Genomic DNA, 27,213 nt, shown 5'->3' with positions numbered 1-27,213 from the left:
CAGTGAAACCAATATAACATCTCAACATTCACAAATATAAATTTCTGACATTCAAAAACAAAACAAAAACAAATCAGTGACCAATATAGCCACCTTTCTTTGCAAGGACACTCAAAAGCCTGCCATCCATGGATTCTGTCAGTGTTTTGATCTGTTCACCATCAACATTGCGTGCAGCAGCAACCACAGCCTCCCAGACACTGTTCAGAGAGGTGTACTGTTTTCCCTCCTTGTAAATCTCACATTTGATGATGGACCACAGGTTCTCAATGGGGTTCAGATCAGGTGAACAAGGAGGCCATGTCATTAGATTTCCTTCTTTTATACCCTTTCTTGCCAGCCACGCTGTGGAGTACTTGGACGCGTGTGATGGAGCATTGTCCTGCATGAAAATCATGTTTTTCTTGAAGGATGCAGACTTCTTCCTGTACCACTGCTTGAAGAAGGTGTCTTCCAGGAACTGGCAGTAGGACTGGGAGTTGAGCTTGACTCCATCCTCAACCCGAAAAGGCCCCACAAGCTCATCTTTGATGATACCAGCCCAAACCAGTACTCCACCTCCACCTTGCTGGCGTCTGAGTCGGACTGGAGCTCTCTGCCCTTTACCAATCCAGCCACGGGCCCATCCATCTGGCCCATCAAGACTCACTCTCATTTCATCAGTCCATAAAACCTTAGAAAAATCAGTCTTGAGATATTTATTGGCCCAGTCTTGACGTTTCAGCTTGTGTGTCTTGTTCAGTGGTGCTCGTCTTTCAGCCTTTCTTACCTTGGCCATGTCTCTGAGTATTGCACACCTTGTGCTTTTGGGCACTCCAGTGATGTTGCAGCTCTGAAATATGGCCAAACTGGTGGCAAGTGGCACCGTGGCACCGTGGCAGCTGCACGCTTGACTTTTCTCAGTTCATGGGCAGTTATTTTGCGCCTTGGTTTTTCCACACGCTTCTTGCGACCCTGTTGACTATTTTGAATGAAACGCTTGATTGTTCGATGATCACGCTTCAGAGGCTTTGCAATTTTAAGAGTGCTGCATCACTCTGCAAGATATCTCACTATTTTTGACTTTTCTGAGCCTGTCAAGTCCTTCTTTTGACCCATTTTGCCAAAGGAAAGGAAGTTGCCTAATAATTATGCACACCTGATATAGGGTGTTGATGTCATTAGACCACACCCCTTCTCATTACAGAGATGCACATCACCTAATATGCTTAATTGGTAGTAGGCTTTCGAGCCTATACAGCTTGGAGTAAGACAACATGCATAAAGAGGATGATGTGGTCAAAATACTCATTTGCCTAATAATTCTGCACTCCCTTTATATACCACTTCAGGCCACAGTAATCAAAATACACATTTAACAGGTATTGCACAGCAAAGTGTTGAGACTTAAAGACCTGTACCACAACAATATGAACAGATGACATTGTAATATGAGGAAATTCCTAGAGAAGTAAGGTAATAGAGATGTTTTTGCAAACATCACAATACTGAAGAATAAAGAGACGTCAATAGTGTGAAGCGCCCAAATCAAAAGTCACAAAACAATGTATGTGTACATAAACTAGCTTATTGAACATGGTATGATGGAGGAATTTGGATATGACCTTACCTCTGCATGGCAAGAGTAGTTTACTTCTGCCCTAAGAGGATATGGCATTTGAGTGTGTGCTGTTACATAGGCCTGTATCATGGATTGCAGTCTTCTTGGACCAGGAAGGCCACATAAAGACCTGCCCTCAGAGCAGATGTACTGCTGCTGCCTTTGATAGGTGTAAGACAGAGCTCAATTGGGTTTGGCAAGATGATGTTTATTGAAGAGTAGTAGTGAACATGACCATGTAACCATGGTTCACTGCAGTGAGGCTTGCTGGCTCGCTCATCTATTCAAAAGGTCTGTAGCTGACTCTTACACTTACCCCTGGCCAACATCATGTTGATCCAAATAGGTGTACTAGATAAAACCATGTGCAGAACGCATGTGCAAGACATACACAACACATAGGCTCTAATGAGGAACAGTATGCACATGGTGAGTGTGTGTGTGCTTGTAGAGTGTGTTCACCTTCAGGCACTCTAGCACAGTCCAAAGGGAATGTCAAACCAAACTGTGCGATGACTGAGTGTGTGTGCTGCATATCATTATGTTTGGGTTTGGCTGATATAAGTAGTTCACAGTATAGCTACCTTGATGTTGCGTGACTGTAAAGAGAGGGGCATAAAATGAGCATGTCCCACAGTGCAGCACAGATAGTCTCCTTACTGCAGAGTTATGTATGAAAGCAAAAGGCAAGTAATGTGCTGTATCTAATAGAATTAAAATCAAAATATCTGGCTTTTCCCCGCCACTGGTGCTGTTTTGGCTGCCTAGGGCCAATGCAGGCACACTTGCACCGAGGAGCAAGGTTGCTTGTATGCCATGCAGGAATGTATTTATGCAGAAAGGTGAATTTTGATGCTAAACAAAATATCCTGTGAGCCATATTCCACCATCTATGTGAAAAATGAAGTAACAAGGAGATTTAAAGGTCTAGCTCCTTGTAATCCCACTAATGGGAAGGTTGTACTTACTGGTGCTTTTCCAGGTGTACTTGGTTTGGTAAATCTGGGAATGCGTCTAAAACCATGGAACGTGAATGAGTACCTCCATGCTACAGTCAAGGAGCCTATGTCTGGTGGAGAATAAGGCAAAGCAGTGATTTGCAATGCATTGTGTCATTTGAGATTAATGACACGTCTCAGGGCTACACAAGCTGGCCTTGGGTGACTCAAAAAATACAAATAGATTTGCGTGGCCCATTTATAATGGTGTGTTGTGCAAGCGTCACACATACTTGGTCATACAGATAACCCTGAGTGTAGAAGTGTCTTTGTCACCACATTACATAGAGGACCTTGCCTAGCTTTGTGCACAAAGGCATGGCAGCCTGACAATTGGATGTGCAATATTAGAATTTCACCAAATGGATTAAGAAAATCCAGTAAATCTGCAAGCTGGGTGGCACGTACACTGTAGTATGGGTGAGCCAGTCTGTCTCTGTGCTTCCCTAAGTGTGTTTTGCATACATAACACATTATATGGAAGGCCCCGGGAGCAAACTTTACATGCACATATGACTGTGGGAAAAGTTCAGGTGTGTATCCTGGTAACGGCTGAGACAACTGATATGTGATCAGATAGCTCATGATTCCTGCCTTGCTGTGCTGCCATGTTGCCTGTTGTTTTCTTAGCTGGGTGAAGAGGAATGCACATGCACCCCTTGAACCCAGACTACCTCCACAGCCCATGTGCCGACCCACCTGTCCTGAAGTGACAGATGCATGATAGAATTACAACCACCCAGATTCACCACCTTGACACTGTCCTCTACCACACAGTCCTGTGAAGTGGTGCCACCCTAGTCCACAGGTCTGCACAACACAACACTGGGTATACTCGCCCATTTATGACAAATTTCCGCATCACAATAAGCTACCTATGTCCACCCAAGACTCCTATAAACCACGAAAGGAAGTGATTTTAAAAATGTGTCTCATTACATGACAATGATTACTTTGGTTCCTCACAATAACGTATCACTCAAAATGCCACACCTAGGAAGTTGAAATGCCACTCATAAGCACACCATGACCACTGAAATGTCACACAAAAGCACACTTAAAACTTGGCAGCTATAAACCCAGGACCAGTGGAAGTCTGTCCAAGGTGTGATTTCCTGCATTTCACAGTCCTCTACAGTAGATCCCAACCATTAGACCAACTGCACGGGATAGAACTCACGCATTACCCCTGTTGTGCTGCACATTGCAAAGGTATGGCCAGTTGTTAGACTTTTCATCCTTGGCGTATTCTCCCTTAACTTTTTTCCTCTGTTCCCTAGGTTGTTGATGTGTGCTGGACTCTGATTTTACCGTTTTTGTTATTCTGGGCACTTTACCACTGCTGACCAGTGCTAAAGTGCAAGTGCTCCTTTCCAAAATGTGTATGTAATTGGTTTATCCATGACTGGCATATTTGGTTTACTAGTAAGTCCCTAGTAAAGTGCACTAGAGGTGCCAGGGCCTGTAAACCAAATGCTACTAGTGGGCCTGCAGCACTTGTTGTGCCACCCACATAAGTAGCTCTATAATCATGACTCAGACCTCCCATTGCAGTGTCTGTGTGTGCAGTTTTACCTGTAAATTCGACTTGGCAAGTGTACCCACTTGCCAGGCCTAAACCTTCCCTTTTCTTACATGTCAGACACCCCTAAGGTAGGCCCTAGGCAGCCCCAAGGGCAGGGTGCAGTGTATGGTTAAGGTAGGACATACAGGGGGTCATTCTGACCCTGGCGGTCATGGACCGCAAGGGCCAACGACCGCGGAAGCACCACCAACAGGCTGGCAGTGCTTCCGGGGGCATTCTGACCGCGGCAGTAAAGCCGCGGTCAGAAAAGGGAAGCCGGCGGTTTCCCGCCGGCTTCCCGCTGCCCCAGGGAATCCTCCACGCCATGGGGATTCCGACCCCCTTCCCGCCATCCTGTTCCTGGCGGTTTTCACCGCCAGAAACAGGATGGCGGGAACGGGTGTCGTGGGGCCCCCTAACAGGGCCCCATTGAGATTTTCAGACACTGAAAATGGAGACGGGTGCAACTGCACCCGTCGCACATCAGCAACTCCGCCGGCTCCATTCGGAGCCGGCATCCTCGTTGCTGGTGCTTTCCCGCTGGGCGGACGGGCGGCCTTTTGGCGGTCACCCGCCAGCCCAGCGGGAAAGTCAGAATGACCGCCGCGGTCTTTTGACCGCGGTACGGTCTTCTGGCGGTTCCCACCAGGCCGGCGGCTTCCGCCGCCGGCGGGGGTCAGAATGACCCCCATAGTAATGTGTTTTATATGTCCTGACAGTGAAATATTGCTAAATTCGTTTTTCACTGTTACAAGGCCTGTCCCTCTCATAGGTTAACATGGGGGCTACCTTTAAATCTGATTAAAGTGTAGATTCCCTTTGGGAGCGGATGGACATGTGGAGTTTGGGGTCTCTGAGCTCACAACTTAAAAATACAACTTTTAGTAAAGTTGATTTTAAGATTGTGCATTTGAAAATGCCACTTTTAGAAAGTGAGCATTTTCTTGCTTATACCATTTCTGTGACTCTGCCTGTTTGTGGATTCCCTGTCTGGGTCAGTTTGACAGTTGGGCTGGTTGCACCTCACACTAGACAGTGCCACAAAGGGAGCTGGGGTGTAGCCTGCATATCCTGATGAGCCATCTGTGCTGGGAGGGAGGGGAGGAGTGGTCACTTGCACCTGAAAGGGCTGTGCCTGCCCTCACACAATGCAGTCTCCAGCCCCCTGGTGAGTGTCTGGGGCCTGGCCTGGGCAAGGCAGGATTTCACGTTCCAAAGAGACTTTACTTTGAAGTAGGCCTACTTCAAAGGATAAACTGGATAGAAGAAGGGCACCCAAAACCACAGACTTTAGATCACTTCTGGACATCAAGAGGAACCTCTGCTGGAGAAGAGCTGAAGACCTGAGGAGAAGTGCTGCCCTGCCTGTGACTGTGCTTTGTGGAGCTATCCTGCAGTTGCTGCTTCTGCCAGAGTAAGAGGGCAAAGACTGGACTTTGTGTGCCTTCCATCTTGTGAAGAAATCTCCAAGGGCTTGATTTAGAGCTTGCCTCCTGTTGTTTGAAATCTCAGGGATGGCAAAGACTTCTCTCTGCCAGCACCTGGAGTCTCTGGAGAGACTCCTGCTTTGACAAGTGGTGCCCTATCCAGTCCCTTGGCCCTTGAAAGGAAAGCTGGTGGAAATCCAAGGAAATTGACTTCGGCCGACTTCGGACCGACGCCACTGTTGAATCCGGTGACGCCGCCTGCACCCGATGCCGTGACCTTCGCCTGGAACGCGACGACCTTCGCAGGCCCGACGCCGCTGCAGCCCCGCTGAAGTCCGCGACTCCGTGGAAGTCGCTGCACCACGTCGTGACCGACGCCACTCGAAGTGCGCGGATTCAACGTTTCTCACTGACTCCGCGATCCCAGACTTCGCGCATCGACTTGTTTTCACTCTTCACCAAAGGTACTGTACTTAGGGGTCTACGCGACTCCGTGTCCAGCGCCGCTGGTGTCGACTTGTTGGGAACTACTCCGTCACGACGCCGTGTTAACACCTCATCAAAGCATTTTGTGTTTCTAAGCGCTATTTTTGAGTTTAATCTTTAAAAATTCATAACTTGACTTGTGTATGTTGTATTTTTGTCGTTTTGGTCTTGTATTGTTTAGATAAATATTTCCTATTTTTCTAAACTGGTGTTGTGTCATTTTGTAGTGTTTTCAATAAGTTACTGTGTGTGATGGTACAAATATTTTACACCTATCACTCTGAAGTTAAGCCTACTGCTCTGCCAAGCTACCAAGGGGGTAAGCAGGGGTTAGCTGAGGGTGATTCTCTTTTACCCTGACTAGAGTGAGGGTCCTTGCTTGAACAGAGGGTAACCTAACTGTCAACCAAAGACCCCATTTCTAACATTGGTGATCAGCGGTTGGGATTTGGACTTGTATTTGTACTTGACATACAGTAATTAAGTGTACACTACTTGTTTGAGTGCAGACCACTACATGACCACATACTACTTGTTTGGTGATCTTTTGATTTTTCTCGTTGGGACTGTTTTTTGTTCTACTTCCATTTTTTCACTGATTCCTTGATTGACTTTCTTTGGAACTTGATTTGGGAACTTGTTTTTCTGCCTTTGGAACTTTGCACTTGTTTTTTAAACTTCATCATGTCCCAAGCTGGAGATGCATTAGTTGGAGCAGACTTTGACCTTGAGAAATTGGAGAGTTATACCAAAGCTCAGTTGAAGCAGTTCTGTAAAAGTTTTGACTGTCCCATTAAGAGCTCATCCAGGAAGGGGGAGCTGCAAAAGGCGCTGAGGGCCTGGGTGACAGCCAAGAGCACTGAAGGGCACACAGAGGATGAGGGAGATGAGGAGGAGGAGGAAGAGTGTTCAGTACACAATGATATTGTGGGTGGGCCTGTTATGTCCAGGGAGAAGGTCTCCAGGGCAGGTAGCAGTGTCTCATCCAAGGGTCTGACACCTGAGGAGTTACAGGACAGGCAGGCGGAAATGGAGTACCAATTGGAGCAGAGAAGGCTAGCCCTTGAGGAGAGGAAGTTAGCGATGGCTCATGAGCTTAGCTTGAGAGAGATGGATCATAGAAGCCAGTCCAGTAGAGATGGTGGCAGCAACCCTACAGTGCAGCCTGAGAGGAGGGTGCACATCCCTAAAGACCTTGTGAGAGATTACAAGAGGGAGGATGACATATACTTGTGGTTCAAGGAGTATGAGTCTGCTCTCCACATGAATCTGGTCCCTGAAGCTCATTGGGGGTGGGTCTGTGGAAGCACTTTGAGGTACAGGGGAGGGATACACTGACAGCCTTAGGGGATGCTCAGAATCTCCCCTACTCTAACATGAAGGATGCCTTGCTTACAAGGTATGGTCTTACCCCTGAGCAGTACAAGGATAAGTTTAGGTCCTACAAGAAGAAGGAATCCCAAACATGGTTGGAATGTGTTGATTCTTATTGCAGGTCACTGGATGGTTGGGTGAAGGGCAGTAAGGTAACTACGTATGAGGGGCTTTACAATCTGATTGCTTGGGAGCACTTGTACAGTTTATGTTTTCCAGAGCTGCACTAACACCTGATTGACAGCAAGCTGACTGATCCCGGGAAGCTTGCGCAGGAAGCGGACCGCTGGGAGAGCACCAGGGTCCAAAGGAGGTATGGGGGAGACCACGCCAAGGGTGGGCAGGGTCCTTCTCAGAAGAAAGGGGGGGTAAGGGTAAGCAGGGGGAGTTCTCTAAAGGGCCCCAAACTGATTCCCAGGGTAAGGATTCCCAACCCCCCAGTGAAAAGAAGCCATGGTTCTCCAAAGGGAAGCCAGTGGCAGGTGGTCCCCCACATAAGTGCTATGCATGTGACCAAGTGGGTCATGTGAGGGGGGGGCCCAAATGCCCCAAAAGTACACCGGCACCCACTGGTGCGCCGTCCCATGGTTTGGCCAGTGTAGCGCTTGGGGAGGAGTTGGTTTCAGGTGGGTGGGTACCAGCTGAAATGACCCTTGTCTCACTAGTGGACAGTGAGATGGTCCAGAGAACCCTAGTGTCTGAAAACACTAAGAAGTACAGGCAGTGGGTGACCATTAATGGACAGAGGGTGGAGGCTCTGAGAGACACAGGAGCCAGTGTGACTACAGTGAGGAGTCAGCTGGTGTCTGAAGAGCAGATTGAACCCCGGGTACTTCACCAAATAGTTGCAGTGGACAACTCAGAGCGCCTGTGCAGAGTGGCGCAGGTTCCCTTTGAATGGGGGGGTGGGGCGGTCTCAGGTTCCTTGAAGGTAGCTGTGAGTTCAACCATGCCTGATGATTGTTTGCTAGGCAATGACCTGGAGGATTCCCCTTGGAAGGAGTTGGAACACAGGTCTCACTTGGAGATGTTGGGTCTGCCTGGGTGGGTATGCGTATCCACCCGGTCAATGGCAGCCCGTCAGGGTAATCAAGAGCTCCTGGAGCCTGAAACAGTGGCCCAGGGGACCACCAAGAAGAGGAAGGGCAGGGGGTGCAGGAAACCGACCCCAGATATTCCAACGGTCCGGGAGGAGGCAGAGCCTGAGGGTGACACCCCGGAGCCTACAGGGGAACAGGCGGCTGAACTGGGGGAGGTCCCTGAGCTGTCGCAGTGGCAGCAGGAAGGGGGGCCCACCAGGGAAGCATTCTGTGCAGCACAAAAGACATGCCCTACTTTGGAAGGTTTGCGGCAGCTTGCTGCAGACCAGGCGGCTGGCAAGGAGCCAGGATCACACCTGATTCATTGGGAGGATGACCTCCTGTATAGCGAGCCTAAGGTTCCTGAGCCTGGGTCAGCCCCAGTGCTTCAGGGCCTTCCTACTGGTGTTGGCTCATGATGTGCCGTTAGCTGGACATTTGGGGCAGGACAAGACCTTTGAGAGGCTTGTCACCCATTTTTACTGGCCCCTAATGCGCAGGCACTCAGATGCACATTGCAGGTCTTGTCAGACTTGTCAGCCAAGTGGCAAGAGTGGGAGGAAATGTAAAGCTCCCCTCCAGCCTTTGCCTGTTGTCAGTACTCCCTTTGAGAGGGTAGGCCTTGACATTGTGGGGCCTCTGGATCCCAAGACAGCCATGGGCAACAGGTTTATCCTGGTCTTGGTCAATCACGCCACTCGGTACCCAGAAGCCATTCCTTTGAGATCAATCACTTCCCCTGTGGTGGGTCGTGCATTGTTGGGGGTTTTTACACTCATGGGGTTCCCCAAGGAAGTGGTATCTGATAGGGGTACCAGCTTCATATCCCGTATATGAAGTCTCTGTGGAAGGAGTGTGGGGTAACCTACAAGTTCACCACCCCTTACCACCCCCAAAGTAATGGTCTGGTTGAGAGATTCAACCACACCTTAAAAGGCATGATGATGGGCCTGTCAGAGCCCTTGAGGTGGAAGTGGGACAGCCTCCCAGCCATGCCTTCTGTTCGCCTACAGGGAGGTGCCTCAAAAGGGACTTGGGTTTAGCCCCTTTGAGCTGATTTATGGCCACCCTGTGAGGGGACCTTTGAGTCTGGTTAAGGAAGCTTTGGAGAAAGCTCCTAGTAAACCCCCCCAGGATGTATTCAGTTACATGCTGGCTTTGAGAAACCAGACTGCCCGCTTCAGAAGTCTCGCTCAGGAGAACCTGGAAGCAAGCCAGGAGGACATGAAACGCTGGTATGACCAGAATGCCACTCTGGTCGAGTTTCAACAAGGACAAAAAGTGTGGGTGATGGCACCAATGGAGCCTAGGACACTCCAGGATAAGTGGACTGGGCCATTTGAGGTGGTGGAGCGCAAGAGTGAAGTCCCCTACCTGGTGGACTTGCGGTCTCCAAGGAACCCTTTAAGGGTCCTGCATGTCAACAGCCTCAAACCTCACTTTGAGCGGACAGAACTGTCCATGCTCCTTGCGACAGATGATGGGGTAGAGGAGGAGAGTGAGCCTCTTCCTGACCTCCTGTGTGAAGGAGAAAAAGATGGGTCAGTGGGGGGAGTGATCCTCTCCCCCTCCCTGACTGAGGAGCAGCAAGGTGACTGTCGCCACGTGTTGGGACAGTTTTCCTCACAGTTTTCCCTGATCCCAGGAGTTACACACTTGTGCACACATGATGTGGACACTGGGGACAGTACACCTATTAAACAGAAGGTTTACAGGGTGACTGACAGGGTCAGGGCATGCATTAAGGATGAGGTATCCAAAATGCTTACCCTAGGGGTCATTGAGCACTCCAGCAGTCCTTGGGCCAGCCCAGTGGTATTGGTCCCAAAGGCTGCTGCACCGGGTGCCACTCCAGAACTCAGGTTCTGTGTGGACTACCGGGGACTCAGTGCGGTCAGCAAGACTGACGCACACCCGATCCCCCGAGCTGATGAGCTCATTGACCGGTTGGTAGCTGCCAAGTACCTCAGTACGTTTGATTTAACATCTGGGTACTGGCAGATTGCCTTAACTGAGGGGGCCAAGGAGAGGTCAGCATTCTCTACAACAGATGGACACTTTCAATTCAAAGTGATACCATTTGGGATGAAGAATGCCCCTGCCACCTTTCAGAGGTTGGTCAACCAGGTGTTGGCTGGGCTGGATGAGTTCAGTGCCGCCTACCTGGATGACATTGCTGTGTTTAGTTCCACATGTGAGGAACACCTGCAACACCTCAGGAGAGTGTTAGAGGCCCTGCAGAAGGCAGGCCTCACTATTAAGGCGAGCAAGTGCCAAATAGGGCAGAGTTCTGTGGTGTACTTAGGACACCAGGTGGGGAATGGCCAGGTGGCACCCCTACAGCCTAAGATTGACACGATTCTGGCTTGGGAGCCTCCCAAGACCCAGACTGAAGTTAGAGCCTTTTTAGGTCTCACAGGGTAATATAGGAGGTTTGTTAAGGGATATGGTACCATTGTTACCCTCTTAACTGAGTTGACTTCTAAGAAGCAACCCAGGAAAGTGATCTGGACAGAGGCTTGCCAGAACGCTTTTGATGCCCTGAAGGCTGCCATGTGCACAGCACCTGTGCTGAAGGCACCTGACTACTCCAAGGAGTTTGTTGTGCAAACAAATGCCTCAGAGCATGGTATTGGAGCAGTACTCTCACAGCTTAATGAAGAGGGCCTAGATCAACCCATAGCCTTCATTAGCAGGAGGTTACTACCCAGGGAACATAGGTGGAATGCCATAGAACGCGAAGCGTTTGCTGTGGTCTGGGCACTGAAGAAGCTAAGACCCTACTTGTTTGGGACTCACTTCCGAGTTCAGACCGACCACGGGTCCCTCAGATGGTTAATGCAGATGAGGGGTGAGAATCCAAAACTGTTGAGGTGGTCCATTTCCCTACAGGGGATGGACTTTACAGTGGAACACCGTCCTGGTACAGAGCACGCTAATGCTAATGGTCTGTCCAGGTTCTTCCGCCTTAGTGATGAGAACTCCCATGAGGTTGGGTAGGTGCTCCCCACTTTCAGCTGGGGGGGGACACGTGTTAGACTTTTCATCCTTGGCGTGTTCTCCCTTAACTTTTTCCCTCTGTTCCCCAGGTTGTTGATGTGTGCTGGACTTTGATTTTACTGTTTTTGTTACTCTGGGCACTTTACCACTGCTAACCAGTGCTAAAGTGCAAGTGCTCCTTTACAAAATGTGAATGTAATTGGTTTATCCATGATTGGCATATTTGGTTTACTAGTAAGTCCCTAGTAAAGTGCACTAGAGGTGCCAGGGCCTGTAAACCAAATGCTACTAGTGGACCTGCAGCACTGGTTGTGCCACCCACATAAGTAGCTCTGTAATCATGACTCATATCTGCCATTGCAGTGTCTGTGTGTGCAGTTTTACCTGTAAATTCGACTTGGCAAGTGTACGCACTTGCCAGGCCTAAACCGTCCCTTTTCTTACATGTCAGACACCCCTAAGGTAGGCCCTAGGCAGCCCCAAGGGCAGGGTGCAGTGTATGGTTCAGGTAGGACATTTAGGGGGTCATTCTGACCTTGGCGGTCCATGACCGCCATGGCGGAGTGCGGCGGAAGCACCGCCAACAGGTTGGCGGTGCTTCCTGGGCGATTCTGACCGCGGCTGTAAAGCCACGGTCGGAAAAGGGGAGCCGGCGGTTTCCCGCCAGTTTCCCGCTGGCCCAGGGAACCCGCCATGGCGGCGCTGCAAGCAGCACCGCCATGGGGATTCCGACCGCCTTCCCGCCAGCCTGTTTCTGGCGGTGTCCACCGCCAGAACCAGGATGGCGGGAACGGGTGCTGTGGGGCCCCTGGGGGCCCCTGCACTGCCCATGCCACTGGCATGGGCCCCCTAACAGGGCCCCACAAAGGTTTTCACTGTCTGCTTAGCAGACAGTGAAAATCGCGACGGGTGCCACTGCACCCGTCGCACCCCTTCAACTCCGCCGGCTCCATTCCGAGCCGGGTTCATTGTTGAAGGGGCTGTCTCGCGGGGCCGGCCGGCGGTCTTCTGGCGGTCGCCCGGCGCGGTCAGAATGACCGCCTTAGTAATGTGTTTTATATGTCCTGACAGTGAAATATTGCTAAATTCGTTTTTCACTGTTGCAAGGCCTGTCCCTCTCATAAGTTAACACGGGGGCTACCTTTAAATCTGCTTAAAGTGTAGATTCCCTTTGGGAGCGGATGGACATGTGGAGTTTGGGGTCTCGGAGCTCGCAACTTAAAAATACATCTTTTAGTAAAGTTGATTTTAAGATTGTGCATTTGAAAATGCCACTTTTAGAAAGTGAGCATTTTCTTGCTTATACCATTTCTGTGACTCTGCCTGTTTGTGGATTCCCTGTCTGGGTCAGTTTGACAGTTGGGCTAGTTGCACCTCACACTAGACAGTGACACAAAGGGAGCTGGGGTGTAGCCTGCATATCCTGATGAGCCATCTGTGCTAGGAGGGAGGGGAGGAGTGGTCACTCGCACCTGAAAGGGCTGTGCCTGCCCTCACACAATGCAGTCTCCCACCCCCTGGTGAGTGTCTGGGGCCTGGCCTGGGCAAGGCAGGATTTCACATTCCAAAGAGACTTTACTTTGAAGTAGGCCTACTTCAAAGGAGAAACTGGGTATAAGAAGGGCACCCAAAACCACAGACTTTAGGTCACTTCTGGACATCAAGAGGAACCTCTGCCTGGAGAAGAGCTGAAGAGATGAGGAGAAGTGCTGCCCTGCCTGTGCTTTGTTGAGCTATCCTGCAGTTGCTGCTTCTGCCAGAGTAAGAGGGCAAAGACTGGACTTTGTGTGCCTTCCATCTTGTGAAGAAATCTCCAAGGGCTTGATTTAGAGCTTGTCTCTTGTTGTTTGAAGTCTCAGGGACAGCAAAGACTTCTCTCTGCCAGCATCTGGAGAGACTCCTGCTTTGGCAAGTGGTGCCCTATCCAGTCCCTGGGCCCTTGAAAGGAAAGCTGTTGGAAATCCAAGGAAATCGACTTCGGACGACTTCGGGCCGATGCCGCTGCTAAATCTGGTGACGCCGCCTGCACCCGACGCTGTGACCTTCGCAGGAACGCGACGATCTTCGCAGACCCGACTCCGCTGCAGCCCAGCTGAAGTCCGCGACTCCGTGGAAGTCGCCGCACCACGTGGTGACCGACGCCACTCGAAGTGCGCGGATTCCACGTTTCGCACTGACGCCGCGATCCCCGACTTCACGCATTGACTTGTTTTCACTCTTCACCAAAGGTACTGTACTTGGGGGTCTACGTGACTCCGTGTCCGGCGCCGCTGGTGTCGACTTGTTGGTAACGACTCTGTCACAACCCTGTGTTAACACCTCATCAAAGCATTTTGTGTTTCTAAGCACTATTTTTTAGTTTAATCTTTAAAAATTCATAACTTGATTTGGGTATGTTGGATTTTTGTCGTGTTGGTCTTGTTTTGTTTAGATAAATATTTCCTATTTTTCTAAACTGGTTTGTGTCATTTTGTAGTGTTTCCATTAAGTTACTGTGTGTGTTGGTACAAATACTTTACACCTATCACTCTGAAGTTAAGCCTACTGCTCTGCCAAGCTACCAAGGGGGTAAGCAGACTAGAGTGAGGGTTCTTGCTTGAACAGGGGGTAACCTGACTGTCAACCAAAGACCCATTTCTAACACCAGTCATAAGCCGCACATCAAGGCCAATGCATGGAATGACTGCAGAAGTGCTGATGCGCTGTGCGTTCATCACACAATGGACATTTCAGTATCGAGGTGCCATAAAGAATGACACAATTGTCAAAAACAGGCTGGATACACCCAGGAAGTGACTCAATAGGTGCAGCCGACTGCATACTAGGAAGTGTGAAGTTACTTTCACTGTTGGAAGAGTTTCTGAGGGTGTCCTTGGTGAATATTTGGTCTTGTCAGTGTGTGACTTGTCCCTGTCTTGTGTGTTTGTAATACCTTTTTTTCCATTAATATTGTTTTGCCAATATAGTTGTCTCTGTATTTTTGGGCGTTTGCCTTTTTGGGGTTTAATATTTTAAGGGTAGTTATAGTTAAAAGGAGTATTATTTTTAGTTTTATGTGTCTGGGGGGATAGGGACATGTCAGGGAGGTTGAAGAATTTTTCGGAGGTGGAGTTGGGTGGACTCATCTGGCTCATAGTCTGTTACCTGCCCAGGGTGCTTGCCTCTGTGGGTAAGGTCAGTTAGGGCTACACACCCAAGGACAAAAAGGATAGATGGGAGCGTGTGCACTTGCATCACCAAAAGACATTTGGCTTGGATCAGGCCAGCGTCCAAATTAAACATCATTGGGCTCATGTGATGGTACAGGAAGCTGATCTTGTCAACCACCTTGGACTAGAGCGAGGTGGACCAGTAGGTATGTATGTATGTTTCATCTGCATGCAGTGCTGTAGCTATATTAGGAATGCAAAGCATAAACATGGACTGTACGTAATTTGTTTAGTAGTTTTTTTCAGATTGCAACATCCAACATGTACATAAAATGACCTTAATGTAAGGAAATAAAGCTAACTAAGGGAACTTTGTGTGCTTCAGAGTGGTTATATTAGGCAAGCATAAAGCAATTACAGTGGCAATAGCTCCATTGTATACCCTGGCACAAAGGGCTGTTCAATGTTTTGTGGGAGGTAGTTTTTGATGAAAATGAATAGAATTATGAGCATTTCCTTATGTAACATAAGTTAATGAAGAGGGACTGTTTCCAAATTGTCAGAGCACTACTGTAGATGGCTAACAAGTAGATACAGTATATGACAAAACTCGGGTCATGTGAATCTTCAATGTGTGCTGCATTGTGCTACACATGTCTGCAGATAAATATGCCTTATAGATATCTACATGTGCAGAACTGTGGGTATACCCACTGACAAGGCATGGACCTTTGTGCAAAGTTGGAAGGTACAAAGACTTACCATTAGAGAGCAATCTGTACACCAGTGCCAGTAACCCTATAGTGATTTTATGGTGTCACATATGATGTATACCACTCCTTTCTCATCAAAGCACTACGTAGTTCTGCTGAGGATTAATTGTGTAACCCATGTATCATGGCACAATGGAGTCTGACATGATCCTGGACAGCATTACAAAATACATCACATGCCTGGGGCATGCTTCAGGCAGGTGATGATGGATACCTCTGACCTTCATCATCTAGCCAGCTCAGGACTGCAAGCTGACTAGCTGCGTCCAATAATATTGTAATATTTAGATATGTGTGTCAAACCTGTTGTTTATATCTGAAATATTTGAAAAACATTGTGTGTAAGATATACATTTAGTCATATGTAAAAGCACTGTTTGCAATGCAATGTCCAACTTCTTGTTTTCTAATCGAAAATCTCCCTATCACACGTGCTGAGGTGGACAGTTTCCAGGTCCCCAACACTACCAGTAAGTGTTGTAAGTACATGTATGTAGCATTTTGACATCTGTGTGTGATCTATGTGAAATGTAACATTGTGATGTGGTTACAATCACATACTATCATTTTGCTGTCAGTGTGGCAACATAAGAGAACCTTCCCCCAGATTAATTTGGAATGAACAAGGAGAAATCCGTTGTGAATGTAGCTTGTATGCAAGCAGGCCCAGAGGGTCTACGTATCTTTACATTTGTGTTAATGAAAGCACATCTATAGCCATGCAGAATTTGGCACAGTAACCATAATCTGGTCCATAATCTACATTTGTTCAACAGGAACACATTAGGTTGTGCAACAAATGGCACAAACCAAAATATTCATGTTTCTACGCATGTAGAAGCACAGTCAAGTGTGTGTTGCTAAGCATGTTTGGCCAGGTTTCTGTTGCATATGTGCAATATTTATACACAGACACTGTTACCAAGTATGAACTGGTAGGTATTTTTGAACCAGTCACATTCAATGTGTGATAATGCCACATATGTTTTATTAACATGAGGCATACTTTGCTTAGCCACGCTGCATACTTTTGAGCTCTCCTGCAACACCATTTCAGTGTGACTACCATAAGCATGTCCTAACATACCTGCTGTGCTACACCTAATATGTTTGCAGACAACATGCCTGTCCTTGTACCAGTATGTCAAACCAAAAGCTAAACTGTGAAAATGTGTATGACATTGTCGGCAGGGTAGCCATCACAATCTAACCAATTTTGAATATGATAGTTGCAGCATATGATTTGTGATGGGCCAACATCTTCATAAACAATAGATTTTACCCATAACAGAAAGAAAACACATGGCTACATAGTACATCATCATACAGACATCTAAATCTTCAATTTCTTAGCCTACCAGGAGGTATGGCTGTTGTAATCCAGTCTCAGGGGTACGTCAGCCTCCCCCAGAGTCATGGTTCAAGGGTCCCTGCATTATCTGCAATAACGTTGTTGGTTCGATGAACACTCCAGCATGCATACACACACTACTGAGATGCATTGTGTAATTTATAACATGTGCAGACGAATGCAGCCTTGGGATGATGTGTGTACAGAAACATGTTTAAGTAAGACTCACCATGTTTATGGCTACAAGTGTGAACCAGAAGCTACATGTCACATTTCAGTACATTTGTCTGAGATAAGTTATTGAAATGTCATGTTTTGCAGGAGATACATGACAACCCCTCTATCCATGTATTGGCTATCTAACACTGAGTAAGTGAGGTCAGCAATGTGCGCTGCCTTGTGTTACTCCAGATGGGGTATGCAACATAGAGGCACACTACCTTGGCTGTACCACCTTACCCACTTTCACCTATGTTAATGAGCAAGGATCAGCCCACTTGCTTGATGCAATCCCAAAACCCTAAGTTTCAATTTCTGGACCCTGTGTTCAACTTATAAACTTTATATCATTGTGAGTGTGAATCATTGTTCTGTATGATATGATTGTAATCTCATTGTGAGTACATTTCCATATTATGAACCTACACAGACGGCACCTGATTTTTTCCTTTCCTTGCTTAAGTAGACGACGTCTGTGTGGTGACAGTATCTTGTCTATATATAGCGATGTTAGTTTCTGAAGTTGGTCCAGCCAGGTACATATGATTTTGTTACAATCTCAGCCTATTTTAACACACATCATGTACATGTACAGCTTGCGCTAAAACTGCTTTTACATTACCATCCTAGATAACATGACAGCTGAAGAGGCAAAAACCTTTAAAGTGCACCAGGCCTGTTACCGCCACATCGGAATTTTTAGTAAGACTTGCAAGAAGATGGGCAAGATGTACGAGTGAATAGTCTGTGGGGTCCTGGAATGTCCATGGAAAATCTAAATCAGCCACAAACCCAACCATGGGTGGCACAAGCCAGCAGCAGCCACCTCAACTACAGGTCCCAGAGGCCAGTCACAGCCCCCAACCACACGAGCCTCGAGACCCAGAAGAAGCCAGAACTCTGTTTTGTACTACTGTATACTTAACGGCTTGCGCAAAATTATGAAGAGGCTGGATGGATGGAGCAGGCCAGTCTGCGTGAACGTGTGGAGAATATAGAGGAGGCCCTGGTTCAGGTTTCACAACTTCTGTAGACTCTTCCTTTGGAGAATTACCTTCCCTTGTTTTTTTCTTGTTTGAATTTTTAGTATTAAGGCATACAGGCGGTCATTTTGACCGCGGCGGGCGGCGGTCGCTGCCCGCCATGCGGTTACCGCCGAATGACCGCACCGCGGTCAAAAGACCGCGGCGGTCATTCCAACTTTCCCGCTGGGCCGGCGGACGACCGCCAAAAAGCCGTCCGCCGGCCCAGCGGGAAAGCCCCTGCAACGAGGAAGCCGGCTCCGAATGGAGCTGGCGGAGTTGCAGGGGTGCGACGGGTGCAGTGGCAAAGCAGACAGTGAAAATCTTTGTGGGGCCCTGTTAGGGGGCCCCACGGCACCCGTTCCCGCCATCCTGGTTCTGGCGGTGGACACCGCCAGAAACAGGCTGGCGGGAAGGGGGTCGGAATCCCCATGGCGGTGCTGCAAGCAGCGCCGCCATGGCGGATTCCCTGGGCCAGGGGAAAACCGGCGGGAAACCGCTGGTTCCCCTTTTCTGACCGCGGCTTTACCGCCGCGGTCAGAATAGCCCAGGAAGCACTGCCAGCCTGTTGGCAGTGCTTCCGCCGCCCTCCGCCATGGCGGTCATGGACCGCCAGGGTCGGAATGACCCCCACAGTATGTTAGTGATTAGGATAGGTTTAGTGTAGTTAGGTTTTAGCTTTTGGATATTTTTATAGGTAGTAGTTTTAAAATAAGTTTACCTGCTTTATGGCTTTTAGTGAGTGTGGTAGTGATGTGTAGTATTTTTATAAAAACATATCCAAAAAGAAATACCCAAAAAATATAATTGTTTAGCTTTACATGTGTCATTAGTATACGTTTAGGTATAGTTGCTATTTGTATTGTGCCAATCTATGTGTTTTGACGGCGTGGGGAGGGTTGATATTTGACATGTTATTTGTGTTCAGTGTTTAACATAGTTTAGAATAAGTTACGCTAGTGTAGGGTAGTGTTAAGGTTAGTTAGTTTAGGATGGGAAGATGGGGGTAGTTAAGGACAAGTTTAGATTGTGTAAGGTAGTGTTTAGGTTAGTTAGTGTAGTTTCAGTTAGATTGTGTAGTGCTAACATTTTTCTACTTTCACAATATCGTAATCATTACATCATTAAGAGTTCTTGTCATTGATATAGCTTTTGACCTGCAGTCTGTGAAAGTTATATGTTGTTTTGTGAGAGCCTATGGTCAAGAGTTAGTGTACTTCATATTTGAGTCACTTAAGGACTCTTTAACATTCTTTATGCACTGTAAGTAGTCATCTTAGTTTAATTTGACTCACAGTCCAACACACATAGGGGGTTATTCTAACTTTGGAGGAGTGTTAATCCGTCCCAAAAGTGACGGTAAAGTGACGGATATACCACCAGCCGTATTACGAGTTCCATAGGATATGATGGACTCGTAATACGGCTGGTGGTAAATCCGTCACTTTTCCGTCACTTTTGGGACGGATTAACACCTCCTCCAAAGTTAGAATAACCCCCATAGTTACCTACTGTAGCACTGTGTGTGAAAGAGATGGAACATGTATATTTGGGAGGGTTTTGTCACTACAGATTACTGATTCCTGGCTGTGCTGGGACATACACTGGTGACTGGCACTAATGCATACACCTTTGCACCATTTGCAAGTAGGTCATTGTTGTTAGCTGGTTACAAATCATGAATGTGTCCCCATCTGCCTGAAGAACCTCAATCATCAATGGCATTGAGTACTTGCCTAGTGTGTCACCACATGCATGTAACTTTGTGCAACTACTTGCAAAGTTTGAAAACTATAAGTCTCTCATTTCCTCTTACCCTGTGGAGGTGTTGCTTTGTTCCTGGTTCTGTGCTATGGCTCCTATGTTGTAATATGTGTATATATTGTACATTTGATGTCATGTGTGGTTACACTCACACTCAAAACATGTGAGGCCTCCCAGGGGAAGAGGAACTCATTTACCCTATATATCCCAGTGTAGCTGTATACACTGTTTATCAGTTGATACAGAGACCCGAAAATAATCCCTTATATTTCATGCATACTGACATCCAAGGTATTGGACTGACCTTGTACATCCTTGCGTGGCACAGGTATGATGCAAATTCAGAAGTCTGGGTGTGAGTATCTTCATATTATCAGTGCAAGCATTATACATTTTGTACATTAAGATCTCTTCAGTGTGAGCATTTAGGCTATCATATGTGTTTGATCATGTTGCCATGTTCAATGAGCAAGATATATGTGGATGAGTGAAACTGTGAAACTGCTTTTCACTGGGTGTCAGTCAAGTAATTGAAACTTATTGTCACACTGTGACATACTATTGGGGGACAAAACATTCTGCACAATGCCATCGCAGTGGATGTACTTGGTGTTGGTGCATATACAAAGAAAGTAGGTGATAGTGACTTTAGCTCACTCTCCTGGAGGTGCTAAGAAGTGGGTTTTGTTAATACACAGCCACCATGGAATTAGTAGCCCTTTCTGCAAGAGACATACATTACTCTGGTTTATAGGAGAGAAGTTATTTTCAAATCTGGGTTGGTCAGCATGAGCATTTTTGTAGTGTTTGGGGCACAACACCAACATTGATTGAGAGCAAAGGATGTCCAGACACAATCCATTTGGGAGACATTACATGCAACATGTAGAGGTGAGGAGAATTTCAGTGCGGAGGTACAAATTGCCATTAGAGAAGCTATGAGTGTTTTAAAGTCCAAAAGTGGTTAAAATCAACAGGTGCCCAAACAAAGAGGACAGCATTAGGTGGCAAAAGAGGTGAAATGATTCCAAGCATAGGACCACTTTGAAACTGGCCTAGAGGCACTAACATATGTCATCAGCCAGATCGCCACCGAAACAGGTGATATCCACATCTTCATCATTTGATTGGTGTTGTGCCCCCACTGCATGTGATGGTGTTTGTATGGAAGGCGTTTGAGGCACACAGACATCATGGCCCAAAGATGTGGCTCCCCCGTCCCCACGGGCATTCATCAGTGCCAGTAAAGCAGCCTGGAAATCCCTGACAAGGGTCTGGTGGCTTGCCAACAAAGCAACAACATTGCTATTGGGGGTCACCTATTGATGTTTTGTAGGAGCCCAAGTTGTGCTCCATGGTGTTATGGATGGCCCCCAACTGTGTGGCAACTTCACTGGTGTCAGAAAGTAGAGGGCTGATGTTCTTCCCTCCGCCTCATGAATGTCACAATGTCACGTAGGGACTCATCAATCGAATGGAGCCAAGTGTATATGTCTGTATTAGCCTTAGCCTTAGCCATAACCTTATTAAGACTCACACACCTACAGACTTCTAGGGTTTCTGTGCAAGTCTCTATCCTCTCCACCCCCTCATCAGCCATTCGCTGCTGGACTCCTATCACTCACCACTGAAATTCAACTTGGGAGTCCTCAGAGGGCTCAGCTGGGATTGCACAGCTACATGGGACCTGTCCTGAAAATGGCAGATTCTCTGGAAACCCTGCAACGTAATTCTCACGTAGCAAGACAGAAGGAGTAGATTCAATAGAGTCCAGGAGTTGTCGGAAGGTGTCATCATGCATGGAGGCTGGATGGTATCCATAAAGGTTGGTCATCAAGGATAGACTGCTCTAGAGAGGTGTTGTTTGTTTCTCTGGAAAGAGATAGGAATATATCAATATTGATCCATAATATATGTAGATATAAGGATTTTTACTGACATTTATACTGGTTTGTTTCAGTTGTTAAATACACATGGATCTGCAGTGCCAACTCGCTCTCTATGAACAAGGTTTAATGACACACAACGCAACACAGCTTGGCAGCTTGCTGACCTGCCCTGCATGAAAGAGTGAGTGCAGGTACTGGGCACTTTTTACATAGAATGTGATTTCTGTGGTTAGTGCCTACACTGATGTTACACTGGGTTTTTAACCCCACTTCTGTGACCATTACAGCAGGTCACCAGGGTGTCAGCACTCCCACTAGCCATGACTTAATACCATAGCAGTGTCAAAGTAATGTTATTTTGTTATTTTTAAATAATTATCCTGCACTCTGCCTTGCAAGCAGTATACCACAAAAATATGACTTTATGCACTGCCGTGCATGCTATTGTGTCACATATCCATGTGAGTCTACAAAGCAAGCAACCTTCCTATACTGCAGGAATGGGTATGGACAATTACATATAATACTTTAGTTTAATTTTCATATCCAATAGTTTCCTAGCATGCACCATCTCCAGAGTGCAGCACAGTAGACACTAACCCCCACCTCTGAGCGGTATGATGAACATCTAAAATGATAATGTGCAACATCTCAAGCTTAGTCCATTGATTTTAGACCCAGGATACTCATCTGCAGAGTCCCACTAATCTCTTTTCTGAGCCACACTCTGTTGTACATGACTCCTCAGCAATCATCATTCAGACACAGACACTATACTTAATCTCAAACACTGATGATAACTATATCATGCAATGACTCTCAGAAGACACAAACACGACCAACAGTTGTTACATTATGCTATTGTCTAGCATGCCTACCTGTATGTGAAAGTAATGGGTAATACTGAACCTCACTAGATAATCTGCAACATGTACCTATCCTGGTTTCCCGACTGGGCCCAAACCTCTCACCCTATGTTGATCCTTATTCACCTGACCACTGGGGCACCTAGATCACTCAGAAACTTTGCAAAACCCTGTTTCTCCTCCATCTGCTTTCACATATGTTGCATAGTCAGACTTTTCTTCTTTTCCCCCTGCTACCGGTGACACCATCCCCCAGGCCCTAATCACACGTAGACTGTAATACACCAATTCCCTCTATTACAACATCTCTACACGACTGCAACACAAGTGTTAAACTATCATACACAGCAGTGCCACAGTATTACTCAGCCTACCTTTGCAACACACACATCACCCCTTGTCTCCTTGAGATACAATAATGTGTCCCCATTCAGAGACAATGCCAGTTACATCTGCTTAATCACATCTACAAGGCACTACACTACCCGGGCCCCACCTAGCTCACACACCATCTATGTTTCAAACAAATAATCACGGACCTCTGCTGTGCATCACTTGCATTAACTCCCACCCGCAAAATACATATGAACAAGACAGGATATAGGGTGGTCTCTCATATGGCAGCCAACGCCTGTAACAATCTTGAAAACGGTGGCAATGCTGAACTGCCTGCACATCGAGCAGTAACCTAGTGTAAAGGGTTTTAGTATGAATAAAAGACTTCTGTAACCTCTAAAAAAACACAGTAAATACAGGTGTTAATCTGGCATGGATCACCCTGTCACTTGAGGTAAAAGATGTCCAGCCTGGCAAGCCAGAACGGGCAAACTAATATTTACAAGTACCAGAGCACAGGGACAGCTGCAGCACTGTGAAGACATTGTCAAACGTTTGTCTGAGAAAAAAACAGCACTTCGATGAATCATGAATTATTGACTGTTGGACTTGTTTTTACTACCTATTCAGTGTGCTCTGCTACATGTAAAATAGCTGTAACAACCTCATCCAGCACATCAGGACAGCTGAGTGCAAAATGGTTTAGTTCAAATGACTGTACACCTGGCTCTTCAGGTGATCCTACTTGGTGAGCCGAAACAAACACAGCACCTAAATACGCTCTTGAATTAGACTTTAGCACTCTAACAAAGCCCAGTACTTGACATTTCATTCCAACACACTTTTGCCTGCATAGGCCCAAGTCAAGCACTCTTGCTACATGGTGCAGAGGAACCACCATTGATACTTACAAATCTGCCCAGTTTCCAATAACCATGCACGATGTGCTGCTCAAGTCACAGTTTTTTGCTTTGTATTGAGGGATTTGTAGCCCAAGTCTATCATGTTGTAGATTAACCACAAGTCCCTTGATTAATTTAACAACCTGTACTGTACAAACACAACATGCATAGATGAGTGAAAAGTGACAGAGCTAGTGTTAAATATATGTGACAGTGTAATTATTTCAGAGTTATGTGATGCATGAATTAATATGTGAGACACTCCTTCCCTTTCACCTGCACACATTGCAGTCCACCAAAGTGACTTGCTGGGCTGTGTTGTGCAACAAATCACATTAATATGCCCCATGGTCCCTTGATTTCTTTTACTCTGTAGCTGTTTCTGGTCCTAACTGCAACACTGTCCTATCCTTCGACTTCTGCCACTCTCTCTGTTGGGCATCATTTGCTCATCCAATGGGTCCATGCTCTCCTGGAGATCAGGTCATCCTCAGTCCTCATGGTTGCCCTGAGGTTCTTGGCCAGTTTCTCTTGGATCCTGCGCTTATAGTCATGCCACCTTATTTTCAACTCCAGCTCTGCCCTCTTTGTTTTCCCTACACTGTTAATTTTGTTCAGTATGGATATCCAAATGGCTTCCGACTTCCTTAATGGAGATTTGGAGGTGACAAAGGTGTTCATGTTTTGTCACCTCAGCTATTAATATTTGGCTCTACTCCTCACTGAAATTGGTCTTCCTCTTCCTTCTCCCCTTGCCTGCTGTCTGGTCCTCTTGGCTGGGGTTGAGACTGTTGCCCCCCTGACCTGTAGATGGTGGTCCCTCCATTTTGTGTATTTGTGTGGCTCCACTGTTCAGAGTTTTGATATGCAACTTTTTTACACTTCCCGCAACGCAGCATGCTCCTAGGTGACGTATGCTGACTTGCAGCACTTTCAAGTGGTTTATGGCACACAAATCAGCATTGCGTCATGTAGGGGTCAGTTACCTTACAACACGTTGCATCATTTTTTAAAGATGTGTCAACATTTTTGACACACCTTTGAACCTTAAAAATGATGTGCCATTCCATAAATCTGGTGCACCTATGTCGCAAGGAAATGGTGCTCCACAGCACAAGTTTTTTTGACGCAACACAACTGCTGTGTCACTTCTCTTAAATGTGGACCTTAATTTCCTTCATCTCCAGTACTCCTACATACCTGCTAAAACCTGATATGGGGGGAGTACTGATTTTAGGCAAAGCAAGAACAAGACTGTCCTTTTCTGGAGGAGACTGAGAATTACCTCACAACTAGCTGCTTTTACAGAAGCCCTGCAAGAAGTAGAAAAGCATAACAGATTCCACAAAATAGACTGGTTTAACAACATTTACAAATTGCTGAATTCCATGGGCCTACAGGAGGTTTGGGATTCCACTAGGATGGAGTCCCTTCTCTTCAAAGATCAAAGAAAGAAAGCATACTGGAATTGGGTAGTGCAGATTGATGGATTCTATGACACAATATCAAAACCACAAATATCATGATCCAGAAATATTGTGTCAAAAATATTGATCACAAAAATATTGTTTTCCTACACATAGAATAGTAAGTACAAAAATATCGAGAGAAAAAGGTAGTTTAACACTAAAATTGGAAACAATGTATTATTTGCTAATATATCTATAGTTAAAGACAATACATTTTAAACTATATAACATATAACATTAATATAATGTAAATTAAACATATATTTTACTAATATCTAAAGATATATAAACATACACTTATTTAAACAAACACACCCATATATATGTATGTTAAAATTATATAAACCACATGCATTTATACATATAAATAATATGAAATTAATACACAAGCACATAATAGTATAATATGTGTAAACACTATTAACAAAATTATTGAACCATGGCAATAATAAATATACTGCTCCCACTCCAATCTATACATTGGTAGGGAAAGCTTTGGACTCAGGAGGGGTTACATTTACTATTCCCACTCCACTCTGTGCCACAGTAGAGAAATCATTGGACACAGTAAATATAAAATGTACTATTCCCACTCCAGTGTATGTAACAATAGGGAAAGTGTTGTACTCAGAAGAAGTAAAATGTACTATTCCCACTCCAGTCAGTGATACAGTAGAAAAAACGTTGTTCTCATGAAATGTAAAATGTACGATTCCCACCCCAATCTGTGCCATAGTAAGGTAAGTGTTGGACACCAGAGGGGTAAAATTTCCTATTCCTATTCAAGTCTGTGCAACAGTAGGGAAAATGTTTGACTCAGGAGGAGTATAATTTACTATGCTCACTCCATTGTGTTCAACAGTAGGGAAAGCGTTGGACTCACAGGGGTTAAATGTATTATTCCCACTCTAGTAACTGCAACAGTAGGAAAAACGGACTCAGGAAAGGTAAAATTAACTATTCCCACTCCAGTAAGTGCAACAGTAGGGAAAATGTTGGCCTCAGGAGAGGTAAAATGTACTATTCCCACTCCAGTGTGTAAAACACTAGGGCAACTGTTAGACTCAGGACAGGTTACATTTACTATTCCCACTCCACAAAGTGCAATAGTAGGGAAATCATTGGACTCAGGAAGGGTAAAATTTACCATTCACACTCCAGTGTGTGAAATGGTAGGGAAAGGACTGGACCCGGGAGGGATAAAATTTGCTATGCCTACTCCAGTTGGTGCAAGAGTATGGAAAACATAAGATTCAGAAGAGATAAAATGTACTATTCCCACTCCATTCACTGGTACAGTAAAAAGGGAATACTTCACTTCAAACAAACAACATATTTCAACAACTCTTTTAAATACCCCAAAATAGAACATTCTACTTATAAAAATTAAGGGCCTAATTATGACTTTGGCAGTCGGACCTCCAGTCAACCTCAGCAGCATTTGGGAGAATGCCGCCAAGACAGTGGCATCCTAACGCTTCATTGTGACATTCTCACGGGGCTGGTGGTGTGTTGGCGGCACAGTCAAGGCGGTGGCACGCTTCAGTTCTAGGAGAGAGTCTGAAGCTGATGCTGGCTACACTGCTGTACCTCCAGCACTATTTCCATGCACCATGTCGTGGACATTACAGGCATGGGAGGACCAACATTGGCCCGCCCACAATTCACCTGGATGTATTCGCCCCCTGCGACCCTCTTCTCTGGTCCTTTACCAACCTTTCTGCTGATTTTTTCATGGCAGAGTCCCTGCCATGAAAAGGTCAGCGCAAAGACAGATCATAATACACTTGGCAGTGCCAATGTCGGCACTGCCACCATTGACCACCGCTGTCCATACCCCCACTGCTGCAGTAGCTCAAATGTCAGTGGTGGTGGTGGTTTTGTGATGGTCTGACCGCACAGATCATAATTGGGCAGTCAGACTGCAGGGAGGCAGTGGTCGAAC

The sequence above is a fragment of the Pleurodeles waltl genome, chromosome 5 (genome assembly GCF_031143425.1).
Source record: "Pleurodeles waltl isolate 20211129_DDA chromosome 5, aPleWal1.hap1.20221129, whole genome shotgun sequence".
In the NCBI taxonomy this organism is placed as follows: domain Eukaryota; kingdom Metazoa; phylum Chordata; class Amphibia; order Caudata; family Salamandridae; genus Pleurodeles; species Pleurodeles waltl.
The sequence above is the reverse complement of the archived record's forward strand: the minus strand, read 5'-3'. Positions refer to the sequence as shown.